The sequence below is a fragment of the Chlorocebus sabaeus genome, chromosome 4 (genome assembly GCF_047675955.1).
Source record: "Chlorocebus sabaeus isolate Y175 chromosome 4, mChlSab1.0.hap1, whole genome shotgun sequence".
Classification (NCBI taxonomy): Eukaryota; Metazoa; Chordata; class Mammalia; order Primates; family Cercopithecidae; genus Chlorocebus; species Chlorocebus sabaeus.
The window spans coordinates 26,178,834-26,196,502 of record NC_132907.1 but is presented as its reverse complement, the minus strand read 5'-3'; the positions used below and the strand labels follow the sequence as shown (position 1 = coordinate 26,196,502).

General features: G+C 42.0%; 1 long non-coding RNA gene across 1 annotated transcript in view; it reads right to left on the bottom strand.

The window, feature by feature from the left end:
- Positions 1-16,341, bottom strand: part of LOC103222616 (uncharacterized) — a 125,623-nt gene extending 109,282 nt beyond the window's left edge. The window contains exon 1 of the long non-coding RNA XR_012092847.1: positions 15,926-16,341. This is a non-coding gene — a long non-coding RNA (uncharacterized lncRNA). The remainder of the gene's footprint in view (positions 1-15,925) is intronic.
- Between the last annotated feature and the right edge of the window lie 1,328 nt (positions 16,342-17,669).

Sequence of the window (17,669 nt, the reverse complement as noted above, 5' to 3'; positions counted from 1 at the left end):
TTTCCTATCATTCTTATTCTCTTCTTAACTCCCTCTCTTTCTCTCTCCCTCATCTTGGTTTTGTCTTTCTCTCTTCCTCTCCCTGTTGTTTTACTGATGAACTAGGTACATAGTATAGTAGAAAAACTCTAGGAGTTAGAAGTAAAAGGTTTATTCCTGTGGGCTGTTATGGTCAAGGAAGGTAATTATGATGAAGTCAGTTTCTATTTCTGGCCCTCAGCTGTCTCGTCTATTAAATAAAGAAATTATACTGGATGGTCTCTGAGGTCCCTTAAAGTTCTAGAAATCTATTCAAGGTATTTATTGAGTAAAGTGCTATGTTCCTTGTTCTTTAAAGTAGGTAAATTCAATATTTTATATTTCCCTGAAGGAAAAAAGCAAATTAGGTTTTTTTACAAGGCCTTTAATTGATCCTTTTCTATCAGGGGTCAGTGACTCTTGATAGAAAAAATGCACCTTTCCCTTGGTATAGTCTGAATATTCAATACCTCTGTAGTTATTTCTGTCTTTGGGCCCTTCTTGGAACAAGCAGTTTCCAAGAAGAGGCCAACAGTCCACTTAATATGAAGGTTGTCACTTATAATTGGGCACTTTTTCTGTTCCAGGCTCTGTGCTAAGCCTTTTTTGTTTGTTTGTTTTTTCATTTAATGCTCAAGAAAAGTCTACGAAAGGTAGATATAATATTATCACTCCTATTTTACAGAAGAGGAAACTAAGGTACAAAAAGGTTAAGAAATTTGCCTAAGGGCACCCAGTCAATAGATGGTAGAGCCAAAATTTGGACCAAGATCTGACTTAAAAGCCCATGCTCTCAAAGATGACACTGTACTTCCTCCTCCTGAAATGCTGGATCCCTGCAGCCTAACCTTCAGGTCTCTGTTACCTCCAGGACTGACAAAGCATATGGCCTCTGATGTCCTGGAGTTCACACCCTAGCCTCTGTAACTACAGTACAAAGGCTTTGAGAACAGAGACTCATAATTTCTCATGGTATCTGGTGCCAGCCATGTGAGCACTCAATACTCTTGACTGAAGAAAATCATAATGAGAATCAACTTATACAGCTAGGACTGCCTAATGCGAACTCTGGTGATACAAAGTAAAATGTCTGGATGGGGGAGAGACTATGGTGACACTAGCAATATGGTCAGGCATCCAATAAAGTCTAATTTCTATAATCTCATTACCATTCGCAGAAATTTCAGAGAGCTATTGATACACCTAGAGAATTGCTTTAGAAAATGAATGAAAATTGGTTTAATTAAGACTGAAGGTATTTCAGTGAAATATCAGGTCAGAGCATTTATGAAAAAACTTCCCTTTTGAAAAGGCTTTAAAAAGTCTTCAGAATTGGGGTTTAATTTGCATCATCATCTTCTGAGCAGGATCAAAGCAGAATTCATTCTCAGGGAGTCTTTGTACCTGAGGTATTTATGGGTTCTCTGGCCGAGAGGACCAATTGGCAATGCCTCTAAAACTCTACCCCAATCTCTCCTAGAAGCATCTTTAGTATAGGTAGAAAACCATCCCTGAAGTATGAGACTATTGAACACTGGATAGCTTCCTGAGACAGTGGTTTGGTGTTGATAGATAGGAAAGTCATTTAAATATCCTCAGCCCTGGGACTGGTCATCTAAAGCTTCCCAAAAGTTTAGAAGGACACAAAGATCCAGACTATTGTTTGGGGTGTTCTGCATTTAGAGAACAATAACTGGAGGAAAGAGAGTGAGGGGGTTCAGGACACAGGCACTGTAAGGCCTTCAAGGTGAAAGACATGAACTTCCACTGAGGCTACCAATCCCCAAAGCAAAGAGCAGCATTGGTAATAGCAGGACGGATGTTTGAGAGGCTGAGAGTCTCCAGGGAAAACATGTGCATCACCCCGGACCAGGCCAGAGAAAGGGAAAGAGCCTGGGAAGTGGAGGGGAAAGAGAAGGATTGATGTCCCAAGGATTCTGCCTAGTAAGTTCTCAAGGTCAAATCCATTTGTGGCCATCACCCTTACCCTAGCTTTCCAAGCCTGTCCCCTCAGATTGGTGTGACTTGGAAACAGCAAGTTAGAAACATTGTCAAGTAACAGTATTTTTTTTTTTTTTTTGAGACACAGTTTTGCTCTTGTCGCCCAGGCTGGAATGCACTGACGCAATCTTGGCTCACTGTGACCTCTGCCTCCCAGGTTCAAGCAATTCTCCTGCCTCAGCCTCCCGAGTAGCTGAGATTACAGACAGGCACCACCACACCCGGCTAATTTTTGTATTTTTAGTAAAGACAGGGTTTCATCATGTTGGCCAGGCCAGTCTCAAACTCTTCACCTCAAGTGATCCGCCTGCGTTAGCCTGCCAAACTGCTGGGATTACAGGTGTGAGCCACCAAGCCCAGCCAAGTAACAGTATTATATTTGCAGGAAAAAATTGTTGGTTATGGATATTTCTTCCTTCTTTTTTTTTTTTTTTTTTTTTTTAGATAGGGTCTTATCCTGTCACCCAGGCTGGAGTGCAGTGGTGCGATCATGGCTCACTGCAGCCTTGACCTCCTGGGCTCAAGCAATCCTCCCACCTCAGCCTCCCAAGCAGCTGGGATGCCACAGGAGCACACCACACCCAGCAAATTTCTTTTTCTTTGGAGAGCCGGGGTCTCCCTATGTTACACAGGCTGGTCTCAAACTCCTGAGCTCAAGTGATTCTCCTGCCTCAGCCTCATAAGTGCTGGAATTATAGACATGAGCCACTGAACCAGCTTCTTCCTTCTCTGATACTTCCTTGGTAAGAACATTTTTTTCCCAACCTATCTAAGAGTCTGCTTCTGATTTATCTTTGCTAGTTAACTGCAATACACAGCTGAAATAAAAAAATTCAACCAAAAAAAATGACAACAGACATTAAGTTCAGGTAAACAAACGTAGTTTTCCTTTCTCTTTACTCAAAAAAGGTAATATTACTGACCCGACCCACCAAAAGAACATTAAGCACTTTATCCGTTCCACAGAACTCTCATTTTCCCTTCCTTCTTTTCAAAATGGACTTTTAAGTTCCAACATGACATTCTAAGCAATCACTGAGAAGTGTAAAGGAGAGTGTAATCGCCATAATTAACACTGTTTATACCAGACAGACTTACATTTTGCTATAAATATTCCACACAAAAATCTTTGAAAGAGGAACAATTATGCTGAGAGGTTTATCTGTATGGCATTTGTCAAAAGGAGAAAAAAACAGCCTGCATTTCCTATTTGAAAAAAAGGACTGCCTGGAATAATGCAAGATTATACACTCACCAAAGGGGAAAAATGAGTCGTCATGTTGAGTTAAAATGAAAAAGCACATCCACTTTTTAAAGCTGTAGGCCTCTGCCCCTGCACGCCAAACTATCATTAAAACACACAGCACACACAAGGGGATATAAGCTCATCTCGTCTTCAGTTCCACACTAGTACCGGTCACTGAGAGAACAGGCAGAAACAGAAATCTCACTTTCACGTGGGCTCTGCTACAGAAAAAGTCCATTTTGCTCCTCACATTTTGCTCCTCACATTTTGCTCATTACAGCTCAAAATGAAATTACCATTTGAAACTAAAATCTTTCTTGCCTTTATAGTTCTTACTTAGAATATATTACATTCATTTTGTTCTTCCTCTGCCACTTGTCACATAACTGTTTATCTTAGTTTTGACGGGGAGAAAAACAAAATGTTTCAGTGTTCCTGTTTGCTTTTCTGTCTCTTTTTGCCCCCAAGGCTCTTGATTACAAATGTGGCCTTCAATCTAATTTAGCAGAAGTTTGCATACATTTTGCAGAGCGAGTTACAACTTCTAGGATGTGGTCCTTTGGGGGTCCTGAAGTCCTATTAATCCAATCTGGAAAATCAGTCCTTTTTTTTTTTTAGACAGCATCTCAATCTGTTGCCCAAGCTGGACTGCAGTGGTATGATCTCAGCTCACTGCAACCTCTGCCTCCCAGGCTCAAGCGATTCTCAAGCCTCAGCCTGTAGCTGGGACTCATGCCCATAGCTGGGACTACAGACATGCGCCACCATGCCCCACTAGTTTTTGTTTTTTAGTAGAGACAGGGTTTTGCAGTGTTGGCCAGGCTGTTCTTGAACTCCTGGCCTCAAGTGATCTGCCTGCCTCGGCCTCCCAAAGTGCTGGGATTACAGACATGAGCCACTGCGCCCAGCAAATTTTTGTATATTTAGTAGAGACGGGTGTCACCGCGTTGGGCCAGGCTTGCCCTTTCTGTCTTTATCTCGATTGATTTATCTGCAACATTTCCCCCTGTTGACCACTTCCTCCTCCTTGAAACTCTCTCTCACCATGTCTTACGACATTTTCTCTTGATTTTTCTCATATTTCTCTTTTTCTCCCTAATAACCTTTCCCTTTTTCCATGATCCTCTAAAACATTGTTAGCTCCCAGATCATTGCCTGTCTACACTCTCATTTAGGGTGATCACATCCATTTCTGTCTATATCAATGTACAATACTGTAAATGTGCAAAAATAAACTCAACTTTTCCTTTAAATCTGATACTCAGCCTGTTTCCGATTTCAGCAATGATGCCAGGAACCAGTCACCCAAACCAGAAACCTCACAATTGTTCCTGACTTCTAATTCCCCACTAATCCCCATAATCAATAACTCAACAAATAATTCCAGCCTGTTTTACCTTCTTGGTGTGTCCTGAATCTCTCACATCCACTCCCTCTTTACTGACACAGCTTCAGTTCCATCCCTAATGTTTCTCCCATTTCTCTACCAGCTTCCCAACTGGTCTCTGTTTTGTCTTTATTCTTCACACTGATGCCAGAATTACCTTCCTGAAATGACTGCGCGCGCACACACACACACACACACACACACACACAAAATCTAGGACTTGCTTTCTCCTATAAACACTCACAGCCCTCTGTGCATACCATTATCATGACACTTAAACAGTAGTCTAATGCAGAGGTCCCCAACTCCCAGGCCACACACCAGGAGGTGAGCCGCGGATGAGTGAGCATTACCACTTGAGCTCCATCTCCTGTCAGATCAGCGGGAGCATTAGATTCTCATAGGAACGTGAACCCTATTGTGAACTGCGCATGTAAGGAATCTAGTTTGCACGCTCCTTATGAGAATCTATTGTCTGATGATCTGTCACTGTATATATTACATGTAATGACATAGGCATATATACATGTATACATTATATATTATAATACAATGTAATAATAATAGAAATCAAGTACACAATAAATGTAATGTGCTTGAATCATCCCAAAACCATTCCCCCTATCCACATCCATGGAAAAATTGTCTTCCACGAAACCAATACCCGGTGCCAAAAATGTTGGGGACTGATGGTCTAATGTATTACATTGTTTGTGGTCTTCCCAACTAGACTATCAGCCGGTGGAGTGCAGCTTCCAGGTCTTAGTGAGTTTGCTGATAGAAGCCTAATGTAGCAGATGCTCCCTTAACTTTTGTTGAATGAATTAACTGGAAAACATTACTAATATTAAATAAGACTTGAAGAATTGAAAAGGGGAGTTTGGAAAGAAACGTAGAAACAAGGCTGCCTCTCTGGTACTCTCTGATGGAGGGTGGGGGAGAGAATGTAACGCACATCTGCCTGACCTTTGTTGCATCATGCATCCTTCTGAGAATCTGATGAAAATTAAGGGATCTTCCCACAGGGAAAAACAAAATGCATCTAAACACATCACACAAAAATCTGTGCACAATTTCAGGGGATTCTCTCTACAGACGTTCTAAGGATCTATAATTCCAAGATGTCACAGAGGGTGTATGGGATATATCAGAGGTTGAGTGCGTCTGAAATGATCATTTCTTCTAGGAAAAAGGAAAGTTTCACTCTATCACACGTTATACAAAACTACATATTGGATACATGAAAGGATTAAGTAATTTTTTTACCAACAAAGTCTTAGGGAAAATTTTTTTATAATCTGGGAGCAGGAAAACTAAGCCATAAAAGAAAAAGGATGGGCAGGTTTGATTACATACACTTCTTTACAATATAAAATGCCAGGGACAAAGAAAAATGGCTCAGTTGGTTGGGCATAATGGCTCATGTCTGTAATCCTAGTACTTTGGGAGGCTGAGGTGGACCACTTGAGCTCAGGAGTTGGAGACCAGCCTGGGCACCATGGTGAAACTCTCATGTCTACAGAAAAATACAAAAATTAGTCAGATATGGTGGCACACACCTGTGATCTCAGCTACTTGGGAGGCTGAAGTGGGATGATTGCTTGAGCCCAGGAGATGGAGGCTGCAGTGAGCCAAGATCACACCACTGCCTGGGCAACAGAGCAAGACCCTGTCTCAAAAAAAAAAAAGAAAGAAAAGAAAAGAAAAATGACAAATGTCTAAAGTGTATAAAATATGTGAAATACATAAAATCCAAGTAATTTGTATTTAGAAAATAGTGACTCTAAGTCAACAAAACAAAAAACAATAGAAAAAATGTGCAATGAACAAGAATAGACATTTCACAAACAAATGCAAATGGTCAATTAGTAAGGAAAATATGTTCAACACTTACTCATCAAGGAAATATAAAACAATTAAGTCACTCTTCTTTATCCCCCATATTGACAAAAATTATCAAGATTAAACATCCAGGGTTGTCAAGGATGTAGAAAAAATAGATACTCCTATACACTGATGGTGGAAATAAAAATGACTATTTTTTTAGATGACAATTTGGCAGTATCTGTCAATATTGTAAATATACATACAGTTCTACCCAGAAATTTCACTGCCAAGCCTCTCTTCTAGAGAAATGCTTACACCTGTTCACAAAGAAGCACAAACAAGGATCTTCACTGCAGTTCTGTTTACAGTAGAGAACGTTAAATGTCCACCTAAAGGAGAATAACACTGTAGTTTAAAGAATGAAGCTGATCTATCTGTACTAAGACATATGGCTAAACAACAAGTGTGCATTATCGTCCCAGTTACTTTCCACGCTTAAATGCATACATATATTTGGGTGTGAAAGTTCGATGTACACAGAAAACAGAAAGCAGTTGTTACCTCTGGGGAGGGGAGTAAAATTCAGGGGAGATGAGAAATTAGAAAATGTTTACTTTTTTGGAGGGGGGAGACAAAGTCTTGCTCTGTCACCCAGGGTGAAGTGCAGTGGCATGATCTCGGCTCACTGCGGCCTCCACCTCCCAGGTTCAAGCAATTCTCCTGCCTCAGCCTTCCTAGTAGGAGGTATTACAGGCGCACGCCACCACACCCAGCTAATTTTTTGTATTTTTAGTACAGATGGGATTTCGCCATGTTAGCCAGTCTGGTCTTGAACTCCTGACCTCAAGTGATCCACCCACCTCGGCCTCCCAAAGTGCTGGGATTACAGGCGTAAGCCACCACACCTGACCCAGAAAATGTTCACTTTTCATTCTATATTCTGTTATGTTGTTTGAACATTTTGCAGCCAGGCTAGATAGGGGTGAAGCAATTGTTTGAGGGGAACATTACACCATATTGACCAATTTCTCATTCATCCTGGCCTCTGAAATTCCTCACAGTTTTGTCTAATTTCTATTGTTCACTGACATTTCCTGTAATCCACAAATTGTGTGTGCCCTCTCTTGGTTCACACTAGAGCCTGCAGGCTCGTGTGGGCAGCCATCTCTAGCCTCGCCTTGGGGTCGGAGAGCCACATCACTGGCCAACTGCAGAGTCCTGGTGGCCTCATCAAGAAGCAGGAGACTTCAATGACACCTGAGAAAGCCCTATGTCCTGCTTCTGCCATCTATGTTGTTCTCTTTGAGGATTTTTCAGAAGAATCCATGATTCTGTAAAACTGGGAAAGGTCAGCGATGGATCTATATTTGGTTGTAAATTAAATGGCATTACTTCATGACTTGGCATGTGGGTGTGAAATAGGTATGTTTATGAGAATGTTCTCTAAACTAATGGGAAACAGAAATGAGAAAACAAACCAAATGATAAAATAAACTACAGGAGAGCACTGTGGTCATCTGCCATTAATCCTCAGCATCCTAGGAATCAGCCATGATCTTCATCTCTGGACTTCCTCAGGATAATCAGCTTCTAATCCGTGGGAGTTTTTCCCTCACACTTACTACTTCCAGGTTGAGTTTATGACTCTTAGGATACATTTTACAGAGAATGCTTTAAATGCCTAAATAAATGACATTGTCCTGGTCCACCCCACCTACTAATCAGTTAACACTGCAGCCTCCTAATAAGTTTAAATATATGTATATCTGCCCCGGTTTGTTCCTGTGATCAGACAGTTAGATAAGCGTTTCTGATCTACTATCTCTTTCAGTCAGCCAGATATCCTTAAATATTAATGCTTTTTTTTGTTTTGTTTTGTTTTGTTTTTGAGACAGAGTTTTGCTTTTGTTGCCCAGGCTGGAGTGCAATGACGTGATCTCGGCTCACTGCAAACTCCGCCTCCCGGGTTCAAGCGATTCTCCTGTCTTAGCCTCCTGAGTAGCTGGGATTACAGGCGCCGCCACCACGCCTGGCTAATTTTTGTATTTTTAGTAGAGACGGGGTTTCATCATATTGGTAAGGCTAGTCTCGAACTCCTGACCTCAGGTGATCTGCCCACCTCGGCCTCCCAAAATGCTGTGATTACAGGTTTGAGCCACCACACCTGGCCAATGCTTCTTTTTTAAAATCGTATTTCAATGTTTATTATTTTCAAAAACCCAGATATGTTTCATGTAAACAAAAAGTATTACAGTAATATATGTCGGGGGTGATGTCCCAGCATTTAGAGTAATATCAGTGTTGGCATCTTCATTTTATGAAGAGAAGACAGACATGGAAAGGCTTAGGTTCCTGAAATTCACAGGACAATGAACTTGGAGATCTTACCCGGTTCATTATTCCCTTTGCCATGTATAGAAATGTTGGTCACACAGGTCTCAAGTATATTTCCATGGTAATCAACCCAGATAGCCCACAGGCTCAAGCCAGGCCCTGCACCTATACATGGGTATTCACCAAGATATTTGTTGGATGTTGGTAAAGTACAGCTGATGCCCCAGGCTAGGAAAAACAGAACTCTAGGCCTTTCACCTTTGTTTCTTCTCCCAGACCTGGGCTCTTTCGGGGCAGAACACTGAAGGCAGTGCATTAACATAAAGGCAAACAGAAATTTCCCTTTTTCCATGTTTAATGCCAGTTGAACAATGTGTTCCCCCAGTCTACCCCCATAAACACAGCTAAACTGTGCCCTGTGGAGAGGCACCTGCGGGTCAGATGAGCACTCTGAGTCCTGTGTCACGTGTATCCAGGGCTTTCAGGCTACAGAGTGATTCATTCGAATCAGGATCCATTTTGCATGGTGCAGCTTTATGTATGCCTCATTGAAGAGGGCTTCTCTGCGCAGTGTATGTTATTATAAGTAATGCACCCACACACCACAGATTTTAATGCATCCTAGAAAGCAAATTACTGGCAATGATAAGTTATAAGACATCCCTGACCAAATTCGTTGGTTATTCATCTGAAGACCAACAAACTCAGCCTCTATTGAGCCATGAAGGAAAGAGAAAAACATCGAACAATTATATAGATATTCTATAATTGCGGGTTGGAAAGTGACTATACTGAAAGACTTTCCTTAGCATGGCTTAACAGCAAAAGGTCTGGGGAGGTCACTTGGTCCAGCTACTGCCTCATCCTGCTGCAGACTCCAGGGATCCATTAGCATAGTCCAGCAGAAAGAAAAAGATACCAAGAAAATGTGTGTCTTGTTGCACATTTGACAGCTACGTTTTTCCTAGGGCTACTTCACTGGAAGTAGAACAAGATGTCAAGAATAACTTAGGAGAAGTTTTTTTAAAAACTATCCTAGGGATATGTAAGAAAGTTGGCTAAGCCACAAAAAAAAAGAAGGAAAACAACAGAAGGGCCCCCATCAACCAGCTCAGATCACCCCTCACCTGGCCAATGCAGGCTACTCAGCCAGCAGATTCCAATGCAGTAGCTGGCAGATGAAGGAGAAAATGGGGACTGGGAGCTATTTTTCTATTTCCATACTTTTAATTACTCTTAATCCATACTCCCTAGATGGCTTAATCACTAACAGGCTGAAGCTATGGTCTGGCATAACACTGGGTTAATTATGCTCTTTGGGTTACAAAGGACAGAAATAAATTCACTTAGGCTACCTCAGGTAATGAGGGTTCACTGGTCAGTTACACATGACAATACATGTGACTTCTTCCCTCTCTACCTACACACGCCCCCCCGCCACTCTCACCAACCCCTAATCCCCAATCTAGCTGGCTGATCCTCTCCATATTTCTCAGCTCAAATTCCAGAGTGTCTGTTTCACCAACGTAATCACCTAATTCCCACTGGCCAGAGCTTTCCCTGCCAGACCACCCTTCAAGCTACTTGCCAGCCTATGAACTGGTTGCCCGTGGGTCAGGTGGCTGCCTCTGGTCCAATCAGCAGGTGCCCTCTGCACGACGTACAGTTTAGGGCTACTTCCTTTGGCAAGGCGCTGTGTACCAAGGCAGCTTTCCTTAAAAAAAGGATGTTGGAAATTTCAGGTGCATCTCTATGTCAAAGTGGCCACCAAATACTTAAGTACAGATAAACTACTGATTTAGAGGCAAGAGTCTTCATAGGAGCAGGACCAGCTTTGCAGACTTACCATCTGTGCAGTTACAAAGGGTCCCTGTGCTCAAAAGGGCCCACACTTGGGTAAATGCTGTGGCCATCTTTAAATATTACATAATTTTTGATCAGGGGACCTGCATTTTCATTTTGCACAGGGATTTGCAAGTTATGCAACTATTTCTGTATAGGACTTTTTATTACATTATAAAAAGTGAAAGGATTTTCATAGAATCAAATAATTTTGAATCCAATGATTCTTCTAAGATCATCTGCTACAAATATTCATTTGACAAATAAGAAAACTGAGGTCAAAGAAAGGATAATTTGCTAAAATCCAACAATGAGTACTAGCAATGTCAGACCAGAAACAGATTCTTACCCCTCCAAGTCCAGACTTCTCATTCTTTCACGAGACAGGCTTTCTTCTGGTGAGGACTACCTGATGCTAGTCCATTTTGCCAGGATATTTGGTAGACTACTTAGAAATTTCATAAAATAAAGGCTGATGGGCGGGGCGTGGTGGCTCACACCTGTAATCCCACCACTTTGGGAGGCTGAGGCAGGCAGATGATGAGGTCAAGAGATCGAGACTATCCTGGCCAACATGCTGAAACCCCATTTCTACTAAAAATACAAAAATTAGCTGGGCATGGTGGTGTGCATCTCTAGTCCCAGCTACTCGGGAGGCTGAGGCAGGAGAATCGCTTGAACCTGGGAGGTAGAGGTTGCAGTGAGCCAAGATCACGCCACTGCACTCCAGCCTGGCAACAGAGCAAGACTCCATCTCAAATATAAATAAATAAATAAATAAGTAAATAAATAAATAAATAAATAAAGACTGATGTTAAAACACAAATGTAGATCTTTTCTTGTTCAATCTTACAGCTTGTTTCTTAACCTTTGACTCCCTCAGAACAAATTCCACTGACAATCACCAGAATCTAAAACAAAAGCTGAGTGGCAGAATATAAACTAATAGAATCTCTACAGAGGATCATTTGTAACAGATATCAAAATTACAATGTTCATACTCCTCAATCCCACAATCCCATCCTAGATATAGTTGCACTTATGCAAAAATATGCATGCCTAAGACTAATCATTTTGATGTTATTCATAACAGCAAAAGATTGGAAACAATCTAGATAACCAGATAACCATCAATCAGAGACTAGTTTTTTTCTTTGTTTGTTTGTTTGTTTTTGAGACAGAGTCTCACTCTGTCACCAGGCTGGAGTGCAGTGGTGCGATCTCAGCTCCCTGCAACCTCTGCCTCTCAGGTTCAAGCGATTCTCCTGCCTCAACCTCCCAAGTAGCTGGGACTACAGGCACATGCCACCACACCTGGCTAATTTTTGTATTTTTAGTAGAGACAGGGTTTTATCATTTTGGCCAGGATGGTCTGCATCTCTTGGTCTCGATCTCTTGACCTCATGATCTGCCGCCTTGACCTCCCAAAGTACTGGGATTGCAGGCGTGAGCCACCGCGCCTGGCCGTTTTTTTTGTTTGTTTGTTTTGTTTTGTTTAAAAAAGAGGATGATGCAATAAAATACTATGTAGCTCTTGAGAAAAAAGAAGTTAATCTAGATTTACTGATACAGAACAATTTCCAATACATCATTTCATGAAAAAGCAAAATGCAAACCATATACAGTATGCTTCTCTTTGTGAAGGAAAGGGATATATAACCAAATATCCTACAATTATACATACACACAGAGAGAGTGGATATTTGTATATGCATAGAATTTGTCTGGAAGGACGGGAGATGGTGGCTCACACCTGTAATCCCAGCACTTTGGGAGGCCAAGGTGAGCAGATCACCTGAGGTCGGGAGTTCAAGATCAGCCTGGCCAACATGGCAAAACCCCATCTCTACTAAAAATACAAAAATTAGCCAGGCATGGTGGCATGTGCCTGTAGTCCCAGCTACTTGGGAGACTGAGGCAGGAGAATCACTTGAACCTGGGAGGCAGAGGTTACAGTGAACCAACATTGTGCCACTGCACTCCAGCCTGGGCAACAGAGTGAGACTCCGTCTCAAAAAAAGAAAAAAAAGAGAATTTGTCCAGAAGGATATACAATAAAGAGCAACTGTCTCTGAGGAAGGGACATGAGGGACTCAGGAATGGGAATTGGGCGGGGGGCGGATTTGTATTTGGTGTCCTATTGTTTCTTTAAAATTTGTACTATGTGCACAAATTATCTCTTCAAAAACTAGTTAAATTAGTGCCTGAAAGAGGACCCCATGATGCTGCCAGTATTGTATCATATCTACAATAATAAGCAACACACTATTGCTATCATTTTTGCTAAAGCTTTTGTTGAAATCGTGCATATCAAACTTAGAGACAAAGGAAATTAAACGTAGTTAAATTAGACTTTAAAAACCAAGTCTCTCCCCCTCCCTGCTCTGCTGTAGACAAAAGGAAAAACCTGAAAAGTTTTCAAAACCTGAATAATCCATTGCTTGTTTAGTCATTGGCACAGCTGCGTGATACAATGGAGAAAACGAGAAACGTTCCCAACTCTTCCTTTGGAAATTTGCTAGTATCATCTCCAAAGTATCCTTCAGACGTTATCCACTTACGTTTTTACAGTGCATCTACCAGCAGAGTTCCTAAGCACTTTAACAAGAGCTGTATCTTGAACCAAAAGCATGAAGGGGGATACAAACCTCAATATTGCCCTAGTTTTGCAAAACATTTGCCTCAGATGACAGCAGAAAAGGAAGCTTAGTCCTTCTGATTCCTAGCTAGGAAAGACAGGAAATGTGTTTCTCCCACATATTTTCTTTGTTGCTTCAATTCCACACATTCTATAGTTATGCAACCCTCATGTGGTGGATCAAAGATGGTTACAAATTCTTTGACACTCCTCTCCTATGGAGAAGGGATCTGTTTCCATTAGTCTTGATTCTGGGCTGTCCTGTGACTACTTTGACCAATGGAGTATCACAGAATTCGTGCTATGCCAATTCCAACCCTAGTCTCTAAAATAACCAGCAGAGTTCTGAGTGAACCGCTATGTGAGAGTCCAACTGGCCTTCTAAAGAGAACATGTAGAGATACTCTAAGACTACATCAAGAGGGAGAAGGGCCCAAAGCCTGTCAGCCATTTCTGTCAAGACAGTAGGCATGTGAGGGAAGCCATCTTGGATGCTTCAGCTCACACCAGACAGTTAAGTGACTCCAGTCAATGCCATGTGCAGCAGAAGAATCACCCAACCAAGCACTGACCAAATTCCTGACCAAGGACCTTGTGAGATAATTAAAATGTGGTTTTAAGACACTAAGTTTTTGGGTAGTATGCTATGCTGCAGTACATAACCAAGACACCACACTATCAAAACTTAAACATTAGCGGCCGGGCGCAGTGGCTCAAGCCTGTAATCCCAGCACTTTGGGAGGCCGAGATGGGCAGATCACGAGGTCAGGAGATCGGGACCATCCTGGCTAACACGGTGAAACCCCCTCTCTACTAAAAAATACAAAAAACAAGCCAGGTGAGGTGGCGGGCGTCTGTAGTCCCAGCTACTTGGGAGGCCAAGGCAGGAGAATGGCGTAAACCCGGGAGGCAGAGCTTGCAGTGAGCTGAGATCCGGCCACTGCACTCCAGCCTGGGCAACAGAGTGAGACTCCGTCCCAAAAAAAAAAAAAAAAATTAAACACTAGCATCTGCAAAACCTTTTTTACTCAAAATTCAATCTTTCCTGAATTACCTTAGATTATTGATAGAACAATCTCATGCCAGGCAGCCACAGCTACTCAGAGAAGGGGCCAGTTTTAAGTTAAGACAACAGAAGAATTTTCTAGCACCTCCTTTCCAGCCAGAGATAAGTCTCCATTGGCCAGAACTGCCAGACAGAACTCCAGAGATCATGGTCAGGGAGTCTGGAGTTTCTCAGCTCACACAGGACCAACATTTCTCAGGGTGTCGTTTGACCAGCCCGAACCACTCCAGTACTCTGCCCACGTCCACCAACACCATGTCCACCACCTCATAGGTGTCACATGTGATTGTTCCTGGAGGTAGGTTAAGAACCAGACCCTCAGCCAGGGGAGGTAGCTCATGCCTGTAATCCCAGGACTTTGGGAGGCCAAGGCAGGCAGATCACTTGAGGTCAGGAGTTTGAAGTCAGCCTGGCCAACATGGTGAAACCCCATCTCTACTAAAAATACAAAAAATTAGCCAGGCATGGTGGCCTGCACCTGTAATCTCAGTACTTGGGAGGTTGAGGCAAGAGAATAGCTTGAACCCAGGAGGTGGAGGTTGCAATGAGCCGAGATCAAGCCACTGCACTCTAGCCTGGGTTACACTCTAGCCTGGGTTACACTGCACTCTAGCCTGGTTACACTGCACTCTAGCCTGGTTACTGTCTCAAAAAAAAAAAAAAAAAAGAACCAGACCCTCTACTCCAGCCCTTGCCCTTTCAGGCTGGGCTGAGAGAAGGAGGGCTAAGTCTTGGAAGGAGAGATTCCTGGATTAACTTCCTCAGCCCACAACGACTGGCAGTTGCCACCCACTCCAGCCATGTGCCTGTTCTCACCCACCCACAGGGTTGCCAAGGCCTGAGGGAGGTGGCACTGGCAGAAACCATAATTAGGGATTTCATCATATACTTTAGCTAGAATTGAGAACAAATTCTTCCTTACAACATGCAAATCTATTGTTCGACTTTCAAATATCCAACTAACTTTCAAACACATTTTTGGGAACCCATTAGATACGTAAGTAAGATACTACCTCTTCTGAACTGTAGACATGGCCTTGAAATTCAGACAAGAGCATTTCCAGGGTTGACACAATAATGGAAGATTCAAAAAACACATGATGAAAGAGAACAAGGAGGTCAGCAAACATGGTCCAGCAAGGTCCAGGTTGCGCCAAGGCAAGCATAGACCCAGAAGCTATGAGGGAAGGAAAAGGGGAAGTACAAAGAGGGTCTTCATCCCTCCTGTGTCCCTGGCTTCAAAGGAGTGAATTCCAATTCAATTTCATAAAAGACTTTTCACCATTGCCTATATAGACAAATTAAAGCAGCAAGTTGACCATCTGAATAATCTATTGTGATAGATCAATGTCTGGATATTACTGGGGGAGAAAAGTGTTTGAGCTTTGAGCTTTTTCAAATTTTAGGATTTTCCCAAATTATCTCAATGATTTTTTCAACCCTTCACTTCAGACAAAATATTTAAGGAAATGCTATTTCCATAGGATTCTTGGGTCATATCTATACAGCCACAGCCAAGGGAGGGGCACAGGAGGGAAGAAGGAGGGGTAGAGTCACCCAGATTACCTGTCTGGTTGCTTAGACTGGTCCAATTTCACTAAGAATCACACAAACCTCTTCATTCCTTCTGCTTTGTTCACCTGACCTTTTTCAATTTCTTTTTCCTTTCTCCATTACCCTAAGGGAGTAATCTAGCCACTCTGGCTTTCTTTGCATGCAAAATGTAACAGTTCCTTCTTTCTTCTTTCAGATAAAGGCAGTCTTGGGGAGGGGAAGAGAAAAGCGCCTGGCTTCTTCAAATTAGCTCTGAAATAAAAGTCACTGCCAGATGTTATATAAAAGGTGACGTAATCCTAAAGTACTTCATTACATATGCAGCTCTGCTCTTCAGCCCAGGAGGAGTTTATTACATTTTGTCGATCCCATTTTCTATACCCACATCATTTTTACATAATTTTTCCTGCCTGACAGACATCTTCACATTTTCACAGCAACCCATCAAGATAGCATTACAACAGCACAGGGAACCAGGTTAGCAGTTTACAAATAACGGTGCTAATAAGTCAGATTTGTCCCTGAGATACAAATCAGGAGTAAATGGTCTATCCATGTGTGTGAGAAGCACATCAATTTTGGAATAATAGGGAAGAAAGCAGAGCACCGTTTCCACTGGCACCGTGTTCTTTCAGAACATGTACCAAACCTATTCGACAAGTAGGAAAATGGGGAATTGTCAATCTAGAGTTATTCTTGCAATTCTTTTCGTTTTCCTAATAAATTCTTGGCTCATAGTGAAATAGATGGCCATGGCAAATGCATTAAGATCAAACTTCCTGCCTTTTCGTATTGCACAAAATTTAGAAGAAAATACACCATTTGTACCAATGAAGTATCTAGCTACTGAGATGCTTTAAGTGCAAACACTGAGAGACACTTCCTCCCACTTGCCAGGTGCTAAGCATCCTTCCCTGTCTCCCTGGGCACTCATGGCCCCACTGCCCCCTGATGGTAAAAAGCAGCAGTGCAGGCTGGACCATTCTTCAAGGAGGATTGACAGACTGGAGTGGATGGTTCAAAGGCATTTGCCTTAAAGGTCAGTGTGAGAGGCCAAAGACACTGAGCTTTTAGTTACTATTCAGAAACAAACTTATGCAACTCAGAATTCCAGTGGGATAAGAAAATGTCTGTGAGTCCCACCCCAGGGAAACATACATAGAAGGAAATTTCATCTTTAGAACCTCCTTCAGATCTTAAGGAAAGATCCCTGTAAAAATGAACTCTATGTTTTTAAAAAGTAATTACAAACTTGGAGTAATGGAGGTTCTATTCTTTTGTAAGAGTGGGACTTGAATATAGGAGAAGGGGAGATATAAAGGCTTCATGGAGGAATTTTGACCCCCTCCCTTCCACCCCCACCCCCCACTGCCCAGAAAACAGAGGTACTAGCAACTAGCCCCAAAATAAATGTATCTAGTGTCATACTTTTATCTAAAGTCATTACATTCCGTAGTTCTACAAGTAGTTTGTTTCACAGGTTCAAATTTTCTTCTCCTCTTTAAAGCAGTTTTTCTTTATATCAAAGTAATTCATGCACATAGTATAAAGAGTCAAACTGTCCTACAGCAGTCCAAGCAGTCCCTACCTCCTGTTTCCTGCTCCAGAAGGCAGATACTTCCAGCTCTTTTAACTGAACCAGTTACTTTTTACCTCTATATCTCTAAATGTCATGTTCATGTTGCTGCCTCTTGATTTTTTAGTTTAAGCTTCATATATTGACTTTGCACTATGGAAGATGACTTCATAAGTACCC